The sequence below is a fragment of the Mesoplodon densirostris genome, chromosome 1 (genome assembly GCF_025265405.1).
Source record: "Mesoplodon densirostris isolate mMesDen1 chromosome 1, mMesDen1 primary haplotype, whole genome shotgun sequence".
Classification (NCBI taxonomy): domain Eukaryota; kingdom Metazoa; phylum Chordata; class Mammalia; order Artiodactyla; family Ziphiidae; genus Mesoplodon; species Mesoplodon densirostris.
In genome coordinates this window covers 7,470,593-7,487,048 of record NC_082661.1, presented here as the reverse complement: position 1 = coordinate 7,487,048, position 16,456 = coordinate 7,470,593, and the positions used below count along the sequence as shown (strand labels likewise).

At 50.9% G+C, this 16,456-nt stretch overlaps 1 protein-coding gene and 1 non-coding gene across 8 annotated transcripts in view; one reads left to right on the top strand and one right to left on the bottom strand.

Annotated features, from left to right (window-relative positions):
- Positions 1 to 16,456, bottom strand: part of CTBP2 (C-terminal binding protein 2) — a 162,639-nt gene that overhangs the window by 55,578 nt on the left and 90,605 nt on the right. Inside the window, exon 4 of one of the 7 annotated variants that reach the window (XM_060098430.1) lies at positions 917 to 1,030. The exons of the other annotated variants lie outside the window; for them this stretch is intronic. The gene's annotated coding sequence lies outside the window, so the exon portion shown is untranslated. The remainder of the gene's footprint in view (positions 1 to 916; positions 1,031 to 16,456) is intronic. 7 annotated transcript variants of the gene reach the window in all.
- On the top strand, positions 10,047 to 10,153 carry LOC132501396 (U6 spliceosomal RNA). Its single transcript, XR_009534230.1, has one exon. It is a non-coding gene; the product is annotated as a U6 spliceosomal RNA (small nuclear RNA).

Below are 16,456 nucleotides of genomic sequence, written 5' to 3'. Positions count from 1 at the left end.
AACAAATGCAAAACACCCAAAGTGAGGTCGTGAAAAACAAAAGATTCCGCCTCATCAATCACGGTCTAAAATCTGGGCAGATTATCTTTACTGAATGACCGTTAGCAGCCCCGCCTGCCAGGACCAAAGCACTACAGCGCATGGAAACACAGCCATCACTAATTTACATTCTTAACATCTCAAATAAGTTTTTAAGACTCCCTCAGTTTCTTTATTCTGGTTCCTAGTCTTTGTAAAGATTAGGCAGAGGGAGGAATTTACACAAAGTAAATGATGTCTTCAACGATGTCTTTCAAAATGAAAATTCCCCTAAAACCAGTGAAACATGAGGACAGCCTTCAATTCTTTTAAGGAAATCTACTTAAACACTATGTCAATAGAGAAACCAAGTTTTACGATATGATAATAAATTAATATTATTGTAGTTAAGCAAGTATTGCCGAAGTTCTCCGAGTGAACCCCAGGAGTCTTCAGAATACGTTCCATTGTTAAACCTGCAAGTGGGGGTCAGGGGGAGATTTAAAGTCTGAGAGGTTGCCCCGTGACCCAAGGCAAGTAGAAGAAGCTCCTGCAGCCCCAGCAGCATTGGTGCACGAGGTCTCCCAACTTTCCAAGCCTGGGATCCCTAAAGGAATGACATAACTCCTTGGGTCTCCTCTACCACGGCCTACAAGGCTCTCCTGATGTGGCAACAGGGCCATTTACCAACTTCTGAATGACCCAGCAGGGAGGCACCATCAGGTTAAGGCAACACCAAGCACTTGCTGCCACAGGCAAGGACCCTGCAGGTGGGGTGCCATCCAGCGGATCCACAGGGTTTTTTCATAGTGCCTTGAGAACGCTGGCCCACCAATGACCAAAAAACCCTCTTGATTCTTCATCTAGTCCCAAAGAAAGCCACAGGGCTTCAGCCTACCTGAAAAGAACTTCTTCCAGAATCTTCAGAAGCCAAACAAAGGTGAACAACAGATGACAAGCTGGGTAGAATCCTCTGAACAGGTGGATGTAGGTTTTGTTTCGTCAACTATACCTGAAGGACCAATTAAAATCCAGATGGAACAAAAGAAACGTTCCACAGGGGTGAGGGATCAGTGGGAAAAACACGGGCTTAGCCTTTGGTGAAATGGTTGACATAATACCCCAGTTAATAACAAAATAATTAAAACTACACTTTAAAGAAGAAAAAGAAGCTTTGGGGGAAGATCTGTTGTGGGAAATGAATTTACTGAAGTCAATGTCCCAAAACAACTACTGCTCCCTAATTATAACTCAGTAGCTTTGGGGGCATATTTAGGTTTTGGGGGGAGGAGGAGAAACATATGGTTCAGGCATCTAGTGGCATTAAAAAGTGCACAGGGACGGCTCCCCTCCCCCACCCCAGGGGTTACCAGCAAGACCCTTCGATACACACCGGAGCTTCACTCTGGTTCCTGGAGCCTCCCCAGTTGGGCAAGGCGGCTCATATTTCCCCAGGGAATGCCCAGCAGCCCGACCCTAGGGTGACAAGGTCACACCCTGGTCACATGCCCTCCATCTGATCCACGGGCCCCACCCTCTGATCCCCTGGGGCTGATGCAACACCAGTGTCCCAGAGAAAAGTGCAGATAGCTCGAGCTATTACACCGGGCCACCGCCCTTTCCAACAGCAGAGGTCAGGCCGGCTTCAGAACTCAGATGGAATTTGAAGAAGGCAAGCCAGTGTTTACACCATGTTATGACGGACCCCGAAACCAAGCAATGACATTTCTATACTAGGACATATGAACATGCTTTCCCAACTGGATTAATATACAGAAGATTAAAAATAATTATACACACACACACACACACACGCGCACACACACACACACACAATATACAATTCAACAGCTCAGGCCAGGTCAAAATCTGCCACCAAATGGGTTACAAAGAATTAAAGCTTTCAAAGCCTTTTACAGTTTGGATGTGAAGTTAAGGAATTGTGGGCCTGCGACTTTATCTTTTTCCATCTAACCCCCACCAAAATATTCTCTGGGGCTCTGAAGGAGACAAAGAAATGAAAAATAAAGACTCTGTAATCTATGTTGAGAATGTGACAGCCACGAAACATAGAAAGCAAGTCTTTTAGCAGGTGGAATCCCAGTGCTGGTGGAGGAGCGTCCTGTGAGGTTTGAGGCTGCCAAAGTGAAAACCACGCTTCCTGGGACGACCTCCTCGGCCAGTAAATAATTTCTGAGTGAATCCTTCTGCCTGGTTTAGATTTAGAAAATACATCTCCTGGTGTTAAATGCAAAACTCAAGAATTCTAAATATTTTCACTTGCTAAAAGCTTTCATCAAGAACAGAGGACTCGAGCAGAAACAATTCATGATTTTCCTAATTGGCTGTTTTATTTGTGTCATAATGAAAATTAAGTGTTGGTGAAGAAAATAAGATGCTTCTGTGGTAAGGATTTTCACACATTTTTAAAGCACCTGACTTACAAATATGCTTTAAAAATAAATATATTCTTTCTAATACTACAGCATTCTTTAAAAATAAAAGCAAAACAAAATGAAACAAAGAGGTAAAGGCAAATAAGCAAACTTTCATCCAAATTAAGAGGTGTCAAATGACACCTTTTATTTCCATTGTGTTGAGACTGAGGAATCATAGAAACACGGATGAATTTTTCCTTTCCCAATTTTCTGACCCTTTCCTCCTTTGGCAATTTTGATCTGTAGCTAAGTTTGATTGAATAGGGTGAAGGGATGAGCATCCTCAACTTCTGTGTGGACAGAGGAAGTTCCATCCTGACCAGATGACTCATCCTTTTTTACATATTACATGCAAGAAATTATTATAACAAGTTTATATCTGAGCAAGTAAAAGTGAACACCATACAGAGGAAGAATCCAGAATGTCAGAAATTTTGGAAAGGTCTCATAAAATGCCTGCAGAGGAGCACTGGCCATGGTGAGGTTTTTGGGGTGGCCACTCTGCCCCAAAGGTCACCCCAAAGGTGATGTCTGCAGGCTGTGAAACGCCTGTGCACCCACATCCATTTGCTGTGGTCCAGTGCAGAATAAAGCTTGGATAACTGATGGCCACTAGGGGCTTGGACCTGGGGGCCACCAAGGCAGGAGGAGCCACCAGGAGACAGCTAACTGGAGGTTATATGTTAAACTTGTGCTAAACTTTAAAACAGTCTATGGAATGGAGGTGGAGGTGCCAGGTGGGGAGTAAAGAAGATTTAACATTTTAAAGGCAACTTTGGATTATCTGGCCTATTCTAACATATATGAATTGCACTTGTATTTAAAGAAACTAGTTGGTTATCAAACAAACAGCAATGATGAGATCTTAAATGTTTAAAAATCTTGATGTGAGATTTTTAAAATTAATTAATTAATTAATTTTTGGCTGCATTGGGTCTTCGTTGTTGCATGTGGGCTCTCTCTAGTTGCGGCGAGTGGGAGCTACTGTTCGTTGTGGTGCGCGGGCTTCTCACTGCGGTAGCGTCTCTTGTTTTGGAGCACAGGCTCTAGACACGCAGGCTTCAGTAGTTGTGGCACGCTGGCTTCAGTAGTTGCAGCACATGGGCCCAGTAGTTGTGGCTCACAGGCTCTAGAGCGCAGGCTCAGTAGTTGTGGCGCACGGGCTCAGCTGCTCCGCGGCATGTGGGATCTTCCCGGACCAGGGCTCGAACCCGTGTCCCCTGCATTGGCAGGCGGATTCTTAACCACTGCACCACCAGGGAAGCCCCTGAGATTTTTGAAGACGTCTGCCTCTTGATTTCTTGCCACTGGGTGGCCCTAAATCCTAGACTGGCTACTCGGAGTGTCCACTTTCCTTAGGGGACACAACTGCTTTGCTGTCCTTGTGAGATCCCAGCCCATGTGTCTCTTGACACTGTGCAGTCTGGAAATGCGCAACGGCACGAGCTCTGCAGTCTCGACTCACTCCCAAAGCCAGTGGAAACCACCGGTGAGGCCCACCTTCTGTTCAAGCCCTTCCTTGGAGCAGGTCCACCCAGAAGAGGCCTGGTGCCCAGCGATGGGGCCCTTTGGCCAGCAGAGGGCACTGCACACCCTGCATGGCCTTCCCGAGGCTGCAGAGACCTGAGCTGCTTTGCCAAGGCTCGCCTTGCTCATCTCAATCCCAGCTTGAACTCTGCAAGAACCTGGAGAAAGTAAGACCAGACACCCCCAAAAGGAAAGGTCTGAGATGGCTTCAGGATGACACACTGCATGTCCCCTCAATCTCAGGATGCAAAAGGGACAGAAGAGACCTCCAATCTCCCTTAAAGCAACAGGTGTTTAGCCTTCAGCAACACGACCAGCCAAGGGAGAGGAACACAGCAGCTGCCCTCCTGATGTCTATCTCCTAGGCTGGCAACTGAGGTTTGCCCTTTCAGAGCAGAAGTTTAGGCGCTGGAGAGGCAGGTCACTGTGAAACGCCTGTGCACCCACATCCATTTGCTGTGGTCCAGTGCAGAATAAAGCTTGGATAACTGATGGCCACTAGGGGCTTGGACCTGGGGGCCACCAAGGCAGGAGGAGCCACCAGGAGACAGCTAACTGGAGGTTATATGTTAAACTTGTGCTAAACTTTAAAACAGTCTATGGAATGGAGGTGGAGGTGCCAGGTGGGGAGTAAAGAAGATTTAGAGAAGGGAGAAGGGAGAGAAGGGAGGCTCTCAGCCATGGGCTTGGGGTCCTGATCCAAGAAGGGCCATGGGCCACCCTGAAGGATGATTTTCCATTATATCCATGCTTCCTGTGTAGAGATACATCAACGAGGAAGGAGCCACAGTGATGAAAGATGAAAACAACTTGGCAGAGACGTAATTTATAAAGAGAGGAAAGGCTTGAGGTGGGCCTGGGCAAAGGGTGTCAGGGTTTCCATTACAAACCACAGCTCCCAGGGCACCACACACACCTGTTAACTGGCGATTGCTCAGTTCTCCTCAACCCGGGATCCGTTTGTTGTGAAACATGTATGACCTCAGGATACACAACCTTTTCAGTAGACATTAATTTGGAGAAGTTGGAAAAAACCAGATTTTTCCAACCTTATTCAGGAACTGATTCTGGCCAGTGGCACTGGCTGGGAGGTGGGGCCTTGTCTCTGGGCCCCTGAACCTGAAGGTTGCAACCTTTATGGATGCTGGCTGCCAGCTGCCAGGATGGCTACCTGCCAGGCTGACCACCGCAGAGGGACAGCTGACCTGTCTAGTCTTTTCTGATCACCAAGTTCTAAGAAGCCGACACACTGATGCAGTAAATCAGCTCTCTTTTCCACACCTGCAGGGCACCCAAATGGTTCAGGTTGGAGAAGTAAAGGAGGGGCTGGTGCAGTCCATCAGTGCTGAAGTAGGGGACACACACACCCCATCCAACCCCCACGCCTCCACAGGACCAGCGTCCTTTCTCACTACCGTTTCAAAGCCAAGGGTGCCATAGCAACAGATGCCACTGGACCACACGGCTTAGTCTTGACCTGACACGGCAGGAGACACCTTTGGAAGGACCCCACACAGAGATCCGGGGGTGGGATTCTGCCTTCTCCAGGAAGCCTTCTGGATGAGCCGCTCTGCCCTTGTTGCCTTGCGGCTGACACCACAAGCCGCTCCCCATCTCGTTCCAAACCCCATCAAGTGGGGGGGAGGGAACTCTGTACAGCCCACCTCAGGGTGGACAACCCAGTGAGGCACGCAGGCTACCTGGTGGCCTAGGTGAGGCTAAGAGAGGCCAGCAGGTAAGGCCCAGGTCAGGCTGACAGGAGAGGGGGTTCACACTGGTCCAGTAGAGATAAAGTTGTCATCAATGCGAAGGACGGACGGCTGGGACTCTGTGTCTGTTTTCAGAAAGCAAGCGTGCGGAAGGATGATCTCAAACACAGGCAAAAGAGCTCGCTCCAAACCTGACCATGTGCCTGAGGGAGCAGGGACCCAGCCTCCCAAGTTCAGTACCGGACAGGTCACAGAGTCACCAGTCAAGAACCAAACCCAATAAAGGCTTCTGAGCAACCCTGCTCCAAACTTGCAGCCTAGCCTGAGGTGTGCAGACAGGCTGGGAAGAGAAAACTTCCCAGGAGGACCCGGGCACGACTCAGCTGCAGCTCAGCTCATCACCTCCCAGGTCCCAGGGCATCACTCTAGGGCATGGCAAGGGACAGGAGTGCTCCACGTGCGGGGGCGGGGGGGCATCCTTTATTTCAAGGAGGTGCCGCTGGCACAAAGGCAGGCACGCAGGAAAGCCAACTCAGGCCTTGGGAACAGAGTAATAACTTGGTTTCATGACAACAGATATTCTGCGTCTGGGTCTTTACAAATATCCAAATTCCGTCGTAATGTTTCTGTACAAGGAAAGCCACTGGGCTGTAGCCATGGAGGCATTCAGAAGCCCACAGTTCTCACACAAGAGTTTTCTGGAAATGTGAGGCGGGAATCAGACATCCCGAGCTCCAGAAAGTCTTTCGATGGAAGAGCGGTTCTTCCCAGACCTTATCTTTTTAACCCGAGTCATAGAAAGGAAAATCTTAATCTTCTATGTAGCTATTTAACAATACGAGTACAAACTGCGGCCATTCATTTCACTTAACACAGTCTTAATGTGGAGGATGAGGAATATAACGGAACCCAGGGGGAGGCAGGCTTTGTTTGTATCCACGCCGGCCACCCAGGGGAGCGGGTGGCTGGAAGCCGGGCCGGGGGTTGGGGGGGGAGAAGCGGGTGACACTCGTGCGTCACACGATTTCATCTTTGCTGATCAAATTCGAGAACTAAAGAAGGGAGCCGCTAACTAGCTCCTTTTGTTTTTGTTAATTTCAGGGTATTCCTGAGGTTAAACAGTCTTCTTGAATTATCTCACCTGTTTTACTGTGGACTCCTGGCTGGCCTCCAAGGCTTTGGTGGGTAAACGATGCCATTTTTGCATTGATTGCAGCCCCAAATGTCCTGTGCTATGGCTAAAATCTCACTTGGTGCAGAGTGGCTGCTGGAACAGGGGAGAGGAGGCAGCAAAGCTCCCTGTGAGAATTTTCTAGGTGTGACTCCTGTCATGAACAACTGGATTCTTCACCAACAGGGCAAACACTGGGATGGTCACAGGGAGGACGGGGCACTTGTGAGTACAGTTGCCTGTTTAGACAATTACAGCTGACCGTGTGCTAATGCCCAAGGATCCTCACTTCACATGAAATCCTACTAAAGAACTCCTGACAAGGCGATGGGCATTTAAAAATCTGCTCTGAGCTGACATACGGGGGCCCCACCAGACCAAGAACAGATATGGACCAAGAACAGACAGGGGAAGGAGGCTCCAGGGAGTCAGCCATCTGGACACTATGTTCATGTTCCCAGACCAGACAACCCATGGAAATGACACAAGATGACCTTCTGGGGAAAGGCAGGCTCCTGACTGCCCCCCTCCCTGCAGCACTGTGCTTCCTGCCTTAGGAGTCCAAACTGCTCATCGGTGAGCTCAGGGTCAGCATACGGACCCCCAAAGGCCTAACACACATTTTCTACTAGCTGCCCACAGCCATACTGCCTTGTTATGGATTGAATTATGCCCCCCTCCACTGCCCATTAGGTTGAAGTCCTAAACCCCAGTACCTCAGTGACCTTATTGAGCCAGAGTCTGTATAGAGGTAATCAAGTTAAACGAAGGCCCTAATCCAATGTGAGTGGGGGTCCTTCTAAAAAGGGGAAATTTAGACAGAGATATGGCTAGAAGACTGCATGAAGGCACAGGGAGAAGACGGCCATCTACAAACCAAGAAGAGAAACCTGGAATAGAGCCTTCCCTCCCAGCTCTCAGAAGAAACAAGCCTGACACCTTGGTCTCAAGATTTCTGCCCTCCAGAACTGTGTGACAGTATATACTTCTGTGGTTTAAACCACCCAGTTGGTGGTGCTTTGTTATGAAGCCCTAGCAAACCACGTCACGCCTACGGATGATATTGGGGTGGCCACTCCCAGAAACCCCTCTGGGATCTTGCACCAATGATGCTTAGGGAAGCTCAGGACCACCTTGGAGGGAAGCCTGGCTGTGGAGAAGAGGCGGCCTCTGCGGGGTGTGATTTGTCACGGGTCCTGGCTTTATTACAGAGCGCCAACTCAAACCACACCCAGCCACGTGCCCCAAAACGCAACAAATATGGACATGCCCATGGCTGTACCCCAGGGGCTGCTCTGCCAGGCACTGGGGCCTGGCTGCAGGGGGGAAGGAAGGGGCTATGGGCCCAACACCAACCTCCTGTAACTCCTGAGGAGTGGCCTCCCATGAGACAGAGAGACCTGTGTTTTCAAGGGAGAGACACAAAGAAAACTGTCCCAACCGTACTTAGCTTTAAACTGTGTTCTGCTCCCCAAATCCAAAGACTGTTCTGGACACACTGCCGCTGTGTCCTGTGTGTTAGCAAAGGGTCGATGTCTCCATCCTGATGCCAGGGGTGGGGAGAAGGGTGGTCCCACACTGCCCCGTCCCTTCTCCTTGGTCAGGCACCGGCAGACCATGCTTCCAAGGAGGCGGGAATCTGCCCAGGAATCCGCGCAGCCCCTCGGGATGCCAACCAGCAGGTGACTAGGCTGTGCCTCGAACACCAGGGTCTGAGGGATAACAGTCTGGCCCAAAGCTCCATTAGGGATCTGAATTCCATCCACAGTGACAAGATGTGTTTCTTCTTCAGAGTCAGGGATCCTGGACTCGGGCTGGACATTGACTCTAATGGCCTCCGTTAAAACTGTGTTGGGGCAGCCTGTACCTCTCCACGCTTCCTAAGGTCCTGGGAAATTCTGAACGGAAGTCGTTTCTGACTCTATGAATACACACAACCCAGCATGCGGTCGAGAGGATTCCCTGTCCGTGGGGCAGGAGTGCTGGCCAGGGATGCCTTTCATGCCTAGGCATGCTCAACAACACGAGGAACCGAGGGCCCAGCACAGGATGTGATGCTGCACAGGACTCGCACCAAGGCAGCAGGGATGTGTCTCTGTGACCCATCCAGCTCCCGCGGGGGGTACCCAGACCCAGAACCCCGGTGACGTGTCAGTTCTGCACAGCACCCCACTGTTGGCATAGGGGCACACGGGGAACAGTGGGGAGGGGGTGTGAGGTGTCAGGGGTCCTTGGAGGATTTCAGAGCCACGACTGTTCCTAAGAGGCCTATGACCTGCCCCCTCTCTGCTTGGGGCAGATTCCATCCTTGCTATGGAAGCCAGAAAAAGAATCAACACACATGGCCCCCAGCGATCCCCACCTCCTGGTATCTGTGTCCTGTGTACTCTCTGTTTCTAACAAACAGACTGATAATAACGACAGGCAGGTGGGGTGGGGGTGGGGGGGCATTGCTGCAACATTGCCATCTTGGGCATCTCCCCCCACCTCGGGGATCCAGCTGCCATCTTGTGGGCTGCTTCGTGGAGGGGCCCAAAGAACTGAGGAACCAAATGCCACCAACAACCAGATACATGGCCTCCTCCAGTTGTGCCCTCAGGGGAGGTGTCAACTCAGGCTGACACCCTGACAGCAATATGAGAGACCCTGGCCAGGGCACCGAGCTGAGCTGTGTTGGGTTCCTGACCCTAGGAGACTCTGAGGCATGGTTTTCCTGTCCTAAGACTCTAAGTTTTGGGGTAGTTTGTCACACAGTAATAGACAACCCAGTCTAAGAAATTTACCATGGTCACCGATATGGTCAGTTCAACAGGAAAGACAAAAATGGTGATACATTTGTACTGCAATGGTGCCAAGCTTCTATTACCTACAGGACAGAGAATGCTAACAAAAAGCCATCTAAATGCTGTAAATCCTCAGCTGCCCATGCTGACACGAGGTGTGTCTGTGATGTATCCAGCTCTGCAAACTCTGGGGCAAACTCCGTTCTCCGCAGCTCAACCGTGCCCACTGGAGAACGGCAAGTCTGCTGTGATCTCCACTTACCCCAGATGCTTCAATAAATTCCAGGGCTGTGCTCAGTGCCCACCTTGGGGTCTCCACTCCAACTCATGCACATCCATAAATGTGGGACATTAACAAGCTCTATCTAAGACAGGGCCCCACATTAAGAATGTAGCCTTCGTGCTCACTTCCGCAGCACATATACTAAAACTGGAACGATACAGAGAAGATGGGCATGGCCCCTGTGTGAGGATGATACGCAGATTCGTGAAGCGTTCCATATTTTTAAAAATAAAACTATTTCTCTGGGTCAAGTCAAATAATAAAGAGAAAAAAAAGAAAAAAAGGAATGCAGACTTCAAGGCCACCCTCTGCATGGGAATGCGCTGGATAAACAGGCCCTCTTGCTTTTTTATTCTTAAAAGTCCTTGAACTGCAACTACTATTTAAGTTGAGCTATCCAAATCAGAGGAAAAAGGGGGCAGGTAACATGAAAGGCAGTCGGCAAAGAGTTTCAGAGTTTCCTGCCATGTGAAAGGGCAGAGGGGAGCTTAAGATACCAGCAAGCCTGCCCGGAATCCAAGGGGCAAAAAAGGCATGGGGTGTAACACACGCACGTGCGCACAGACACACGTCCACATAGGCTCGTGTGGCCCGTGGTGGTTTCTTGGAACCATGGCACTTCTGGAACATTCTGCCTCCCTCACAGATAGACAGCCCGAGACTCAACTCCTAGCTTGTATTTCTGCTCACCCCCTAAACTCCCAGGTCACCCCAGCTGCTCTACAGAGGCATTATTGGTGCAAAAATCTGGAAGCCCAGGAGCCGGCTCCAGGCACGCCAGCCAGGTAGAAAGCAGGCCTATGTGGTGTTTAGCCACACCCCCAGTCCTGAAGCACATCTAACACGCCCAGCCCCTTCCCGGGGGAGCCCCCAGACCTGAAAGAGGAAGCAGCCCCATAAGGAAGCCAAGACACAGATGAGCCAAACAGAGAAAGGAAAGCTGGTCGGTACACTCATCAAAGTCCAGAGGAAAAGGGACCCAGCCCTCGGCAGGGCTCCTCGGAGGAGTGGGGCTGGGGCTGAGTGGGGGGGCCTCCCACTGGATGGTTTTCACCGCCACATGTTAGTTTAACAGCAGCTACACCCGCAGAGCGCCTGATGCGTGGCAGGTACGGCTCCAAGTGCTCACGCAACATGCACACCAACAGCCCGAAAACACGGTCTGCTGCCCTGAATTCAACAACTAAGGCATCTACACCGTGGAGAACACGCCCCGCATAATTACTCATCTCGGTGACCACACCTGCTCTGGGCGAGGCTTCGAGCAAGCCCCCAACACCCCAGGTGCTCACAGGACAGAGGTGCAACCCTCACTCCGGGCACTTTCAGAAGAGTGAACCCAGAGGAAGCCCAAACCCTTTCAGACAAAGTCACAACCCAGGGCTCCAAGAAGTTAGGGCCCGTGGCTCAAAACTCCTTCTCTCCCAGCTCCACTCTCTATGTCAGTTTTGTGTAAAGGCCAAAATACCGACACCGCCTTCCTGCCTCCAGAACAGATCCAGCCTCCGGTCAGATGGTGGTCTGCTATCTTGGACGAGGGGTGTCAGCTACAGAAACTTCCATGGGCCTGGGTCCCCCAGCTTGATCCCTGCCAACCCCGCCACAGGGAATGGCTTGTCCAGGTCACAAAGGTGAGGTGTACCTACTGGGGACCTTCCTCCCAGTCACATTGTGGCCCCTGAAGTTTGATGAGCTGTGATCATGGCACAGACCCTGATGCAAAGCCTGAAGACTCTGGAAGCCTCCCTCACAGGGACGTTTTGGGTCCTTCCCTGCATTTTTGGTTGGTGAGTCTCCATTACACCCTTTGGTGGGAGCTATTGCTGCCCTCTGTGGATCCGCCAGGCTCTGTGGGATCCAGGGTGGGCTCAGCTCCCCCCAGCAGGTCGGGGACGGAAGAGAGAGGGGCTGAAACGGGAGGCGGAGTGTTCTTATTCTCAGAGGGGAACTCAGCAAGGGTTAAATGGATTTTTAGAAACAAAACTTATGAAAATGGCCTCCATACAATTTGATGAGGTCAGCGAGTAGAGAGGCCTAATGACTCTTGTAAGAAAAAACATCTGTCGGTGTCGCAAGGTCGGCAGGAAGTGAGTGGGATTGACGTGGCTCTGATTGGCCAGACCAACACTCCTAGAAAGAGAGGCACATGGCTTAACTTAGCCCAGAGGAACAAAAAGCCCCTTTCAATTGTCCTCTGACCAGCCCCGCCCCCCTCTAAACAAGAGGCCAACCCCCGAGCTCTGAAATCCATCCAGGACCCTGGCTGGCAATTAGCTCTTTGTTCACTCGCTGATCAGCCACTGAGGCCAAAATATTCCTGAAGAAGCAGTCATCTTTAGAGAATGATGTTCTTACAAAATCCCCAGTTTTACTTTTCGGTTAGAAAACAACGTGGGTCAGTTGAATGGCAAATGTTTCAATAAATCCATCATCGCAAAAACAAAAACAAGAGGTTTCTTTGGAAAAACAGGAAGTCTTGGTACATAACATGGCTTAAAATAGGGCCAAGTCCATTTGTTGACAAAACCCCAGCCTCCAAAGCCTCTTGGTCTGATCTGTCCAGATCCAACATACCCCCAATTCCTCCTCAGGACCCCATCCTGTTCCCTCGGGTGACAGGCTGGCCTGGCCTTTGTTGCTCTGACACAGGGCACACAGGGCGGGCCGGCCTGCCCGCTTCCTGTCCCCAAGCTCCGAGGAGGGTCTCGGGAGGAGCCGGTTGCCGGCCAGGCCGCTGGCAGGAACCAGGCCTGGTGCTTTTCATGAACTGGGGGCCCGTTTCAGGCTTCTCATCGGAATCACATAAAATGTGGAGGCTTTCTGGAATTAGCGTTCCGTTCATCCTTTATAGTCAGTTACAGAACTGGGTTACACAGAAGCCCTGACTGTTGGGCAGAAACTCCCGGGTTATTACCCGAACTTAACCCCTGGGCAGCGGGCAGAGAGGGTGCCTGGCTTCATCCATGTCTGAAAGATAGAGCCTCTTTCTTCTTCCAACCAGGCAGAAAAGGAGCCAGGAATTTACTGCTTCCATTCTTCCCAAAGACACCCACTTTAAAGAGTACAGGCACAAGAAAACTTCCAAAGAAATGTACTGAAAGCTTTGCGATGGACAGATACAGCTATCCCCATGCGTGAAATAAAACCCACATTTATACACATACTGCTGTGTCTAGAAGGCCCCTCCCATATGCCAGGCCTTACCGACTACAGCCAACTCCATTCCTTTCCCACTAATTTCTGCCTTTTCTTTACTAACCACCAGGCACCAGGAGGACTGTATGAACACAGCACAGTGTGAGCACGTATCATAGCTACACCCTTGTTAAAACGCGAAACCACACAATGCATACAGAGATCACAGAATCAAGTCAGCCAGATTCTTAGAGACATCACCACCACCACCACACTCTGTGTCCCAAGGTCCGCTGATCTTCTACAACCTTCAAAAATGTTTCTTTACTGCTAGGGAAGGCAGAAGGTTTCTGCATGTTACAGTTATATAAAACTGTCTGGTATATTGCATTAAGTAACTTTTCTACATAGTTGCTAACCCAAAGAAGATTTTTTTTTTTTTTTAAAGTCCAGGCTTAAGTAGAAAATGCTAGTTGTTTTGAGATTCTGATGGATTCTGTTGGTTTATGGAGAGGAAAATCGCTGCTGCTCCATGAAGATTAGGAGGCATGCAATCTCATATAAGAAAATGAGAATTTAAAATTCAGTCTCGGGGCTTCCCTGGTGGCGCAGTGGTTAAGAATCTGCCTGCCAGTGCAGGGGACACGGGTTCGAGCCCTGGTCCAGGAAGATCCCACATGCCGCAGAGCAACTGAGCCCATGTGCCACAACTACTGAGCCCATGTGCCACAACTACTGAAGGCTGCACGCCTAAAGCCCGTGCTCTGCAACAAGAGAAGCCACCACTATGAGAAGCCCGCGCACTGCAACGAAGAGTAGCCCCCGCTCACTGCAACTAGAGAAAGCCCGTGCGCAGCAACGAAGACCCGGCGCAGCCAAAAAAAAAAAAAAAAATTCAGTCTCAGATATGTGGCCAGGTGTAGTGAAAAATGAGGGGAAACAGAATACATAACTTCGAAAAAATAATGTGATTTACATAAAATGTAGTTTGGACCCAAGACTTGCCACCATGGATCCATCCTGATTCACAGAATCCTGGACCCTAAGACAGTGCCAGCCAACTGTCCTGAGGGCACCGATGCTGGAGGGAACCCTGCGAGGGAGGGGACCTCCTCTCTGATGTCCTGCCCTGCCAGCTGGGGAGAGGTTTCCAGGGGTCAGAGAATTTGCCAGCCTCTGGGCTCATCAGCAGCTTGAGAGCTGCAGAACCAGGAAACGATGCACTTGGGAGCCCGTGTGGGGTCTGACTTTGCTGCACTCCTGGGGGAGACACGTAGAATGAAACGGGGTTCCGGATCCAAACAGGCTTGCCCAGGCCTCACAGGTGAACCACAAGGCTGTCACCCCCCTGAACACGCTCTACTGCCTGGGCTCCACCGACCCTTGGGTCCTTCCTCACCAGGGGCCAAAGGCAGAGAGGCCTCTTCCTCATGACTGAAGAGCTGCTGTACGGCGGTCGCCGCGAACCACTTACCCAAGTCACTCTTTTGCGGAGTGAACAGTATGGAGAATTTGAACATATGTGACAGCATGCAGCTGATGCACACAAGCTTTCCACGCAGCCATTTATTTTAGGGCCTCGTGTGCTATTTTTACACTCCACCGAAACATTGCCAAAGGAATCCACAAAGGAGAATGAGTACGCTGGAGCCACTCTGGCTACTCCGGCTTCACCCTTTTACAAAACGAACCAGCAACGCATGCTATCTGCTGCCTTCTCGGAGACAAAGGTCATAAAATAAGTCATTTGAAATTATTTGAGTTCAAGTACTTTTTTTTGAAGAAAAGGTCACAAGTGGCCTTTAAATGGAAATGCGTTTTTCTTACTCAGCACCACTGGCTGTGATATTCTGTGTATGTGTGTGTCATAGCCCACCTGCAATACTGGGTTCTGAGCAAGTGACCAACTTGAAACTCCCCTGTGGAAAGAAGTGGCCATGCTTAGGGAAAAGGAAAAGTTCTGGAGCCGTGATCTCTGTATGTGCAGGGCAGTCATGCAGAAGGACTGAATGTATCCTGTGTAGGCAGAACCGTGACCAAGAGGGCGAGGAAGCCAGAAGAGATTTCAGATGGATAAAGAAGTTTCTCACAGTCAAGGAAGGGCTGCCCCTGGATGTGAACCACGCTCCCCTCCCCCACCCCAGGGGGCAGAGTCTAGTCCTAGGACTGTGGCGCCCAGTCAGGAGACCCCCTTGAGCAATGCGGGCAGGGGTGCGCAAAGGTGAAAGGGGAGGACATTCTGCCTCACACCTGTAGATGTGTCTCCCCTGTTCTAGAACCTTCCGGCCTGCCCCAGAGGTATGCCCAAGGGCACCCCATGGCCAGCCCCCTACTGGATCCAAATTCCCCGAGGCCCTCGTAATTCTGAACTCTCATGGGATTCCTGTGGAAGCAAACAGCCCTGGTATGTGCCATTTTATTTTCACTCAAAACATCCTTCCTGGGACCATCCCAATAAGCTGAGCATACTATTTTCAACTAAGGCCTTGGCATTGTCTAGGAATGTTTTCAGGACTAAGTAAATTGCTAAAGCAAACATCTTATTTTTGTCTCCTAGGACAGCCAAGCAGGGTAAAAATATTTCCTGCCGGGACTTCCAGTGGAACGGCCCCCTCTGGTGGAACCGTCTGACCAGACACTCCATTCAGGGAAAATGCTCTCACTCTGGACGCGGGGTGCAGGGCACCCACTCGTTCCTCGGGGGTGGTTCCTGGTTCCGGTGCCACCCCCAGCAGCGCGGGGAAGGATCCCTCTCCTGCTGGCTCCCAGACCCAAGGCACAGCCAGTGTTTGAAACCAAACACCAATTCTCTTTATGTCTGCGGGAGAAGATACACCCCCAGTCCTTGCCGGGGTGGCCTGGAACTCAGCCACCTGGTGACAGGGGCGTGGGAGAGGAGAAGACGACCCACAAAAGGAGAGCAGTGAGGCCCGACACCCCCCAGCCAGTAGCAGTGGTGAGCCGGCCGTGCAGGAGGAGCGGAGGCTGGCACACCCGGGCTGCACGCGCACCGCAGCGGGTCCTGGGCCCCTCGTGGCCACTGCAACTCTTAGAAGCGTCACCGGGAGCTGAGCCGGACCAGTCTCCACAAGCCCCTGGTGCTGTTCTCGGCGCTCTGCACGCGTGAACGCCTTCTCCCTAACAGTCGCAGGAAATACGTTATGAGCATGACCTAAAATGACAACGTTGAGGCCCAGAGCAGAGAACAGCTTTGCTCAAGAGCCACAGCTAGTGGGAACGGTGGACCCTGGGCCCAGTCAGGCTCTAGCCACACACACAGGCCTCTGTAGCCCAATACGGGCTGAACCCGGACAGAACGATGAGCAGATTATCCCATCATTCTCCTCCTTGGGAAGAGACCCGGACAGCTAATCACGTGTCACTCCGAGCAC